The 2,119-nt window shown below is 40.3% G+C and overlaps 1 pseudogene; it reads right to left on the reverse strand.

Moving 5' to 3' along the window:
• Positions 1 to 359: 359 nt before the first annotated feature.
• LOC108635403 lies at positions 360 to 1,301 on the reverse strand (annotated as a pseudogene).
• Positions 1,302 to 2,119: the final 818 nt, after the last annotated feature.

A 2,119-nucleotide genomic window follows, 5' to 3' on the forward strand; every position in this document is an offset into this window, starting at 1 on the left:
ACATGGGATTATTTCAGTTTACTTGGATTCACTTAGAAACAGTATATGCAAAACATACCTTTTTAAAGCTTTCTAAATATCTTTTCTCTAGCTATTACACCAGGTTTTTCCACTGAATCTAAGTTAACTAGTCATAAGGGTTAGGGAAAAAATTGATATGACTTGGTAAGATCCAATATTGCAAAAACAGTCTCAAAAGTAGATAAAGGCTGTGGGGAGATCATTAAGAGTTGATGGTTTCTTTCTTTGTCCTGTTTCACCTGTGAACTTTATGACACTGTCCTCTCGTCACTTCCATCTCTGAAATCTTTGAAAGGCAGAAGCATCATCCTTACTTCTCAGGTTTTTCTCTTCAAAGATTATCTTGTCCTGACCCAAAATTCCTTAGTTAGTGCCTTCTAAGGGCAGCTTTGACATCCTTGTTCCTCAGTGTATAGATAAATGGATTGAGTGTGGGTGTGTGACGATTCCATAGAAGAGAGCCATGATCTTCCCTCTGTCCCGTGAATAGCTAGAGGGAGGCTGGACATACATAGTGATGGCTGTAAAGTAGAAGAGAGAGACCACCAGCAAATGTGAAGCACAGGTATTAAAGGCCTTCCAGCGACTTTCAGCAGAGCGGATTTTCATTACTGCCCGGGCAATGAACACATAAATGCCCAGGATGAGGGAGAAGGGGCACCAGAAGTAGCAAAGCCCCTAGCACATTGAGCTCAGCCTCATTCACATGGGTATCTGTACAAGCTAGTTTCAGAAGAGCAGGAACTTCACAGAAGAAATGGTCCATCACCCTCTGTCACATCTTGGGGTCAACACGGTGAGAGTGGACTGAACAAGGGAGTTAGCAAAGCCACTAATCCAGGTCCCAGTGGCATGTGGATACAGCGTCTCTGGTTCATGATGATTGGTAGTGAAGGGGCTTGCAAATAGCAGCATAACGGTCAAAGGCCATGATGGCTAGAAGTATGCATTCCGTAGAACCCAAGGCCAAGAAAATATAGAGCTGGGCAACACAACCACCATAGCTAATGGTCTTTTCTGGTCCCCGAAGATTGACTAGCATCTGTGGGACAGTACTGGTTATAGCAGAGATCTAGAAGGGATAGATTAGAGACAAAAAGTACATGGGGACTGTCCAGCTGGGGATCCAGGCGAGAAACTAGGATAATAGATATATTTCCAAACAGGGCAAAGATGTAAGCCACCAGAAAGATTACAAAGAGTGGTGTTTCCAGCCAGGATCGATCAGAAAATCCCAATAAGATAAAATCATCTAGTGAGCTCTGATTACTGACCCACATATTGGCACTGATGGGAGAAATTCCAGCTGAGACTTTTAAACACTCACTTCTAAGGATGGATATCAATGATAAAAGGAAGCCACTGGAAACTAAAAACCAGAGATGCTAAGATGAAACTCTCATTTCTGCTTTAATCTGCATCTATGTTCCAATTATGATGAAATATCAAGCCAACATTATCAGTATAATGTTGAAAGAGTATTAAGAAAAGAATAGGAAGAACCAGCAAAATAAGTGGAAAAATTTTCCTTATGGGAAGTCTTCTGGTTAGTTATCATTCCTTTGGAGTTTCTTGTCTTCTCTTCTAAAAAGTTTCAATAGAACTACCTTCAGCCCTACTTGTCATGAATATTTAACAGAAACAACAGAGTATAGATGAAAACAGATTGCAAGAAGGCAGAGTTTCCCAAATATAGGTTGAGCAAAGGACAGCATGAAGGCAGGTGGATCAGGCAGTTCAGGGGGAGCCAAGGCATTTTGGTATCTTCATCTTCCTCAAACTGATCCTAGTCAGAAACATCACAGGAACTGGAGCACGTCATAGATTTTGCACAGTGAAAATATGGAGTATCAGGACTCCTTTTACCTCTTCCAAGCATTAGTGCTGATCCTATTAAGAAAATTTGAAAGTAGGAGGAAGAAACAAAAAATTCAACCAAATAACATACACACAAAACAATCAAGCATTGGAAACTTGCTTGCTCTGAAATGCTCCTCAACAGATACCTAAATAAATTTGATCAATTTCTAACCTGAGTGAAAACACCAAAAACAGTTTCAAATACTTGGCTCCTTTAAGTAAATTTCTCTTATTTTTA

This window comes from Capra hircus, unplaced genomic scaffold (genome assembly GCF_001704415.2).
Source record: "Capra hircus breed San Clemente unplaced genomic scaffold, ASM170441v1, whole genome shotgun sequence".
NCBI classification, from domain to species: domain Eukaryota; kingdom Metazoa; phylum Chordata; class Mammalia; order Artiodactyla; family Bovidae; genus Capra; species Capra hircus.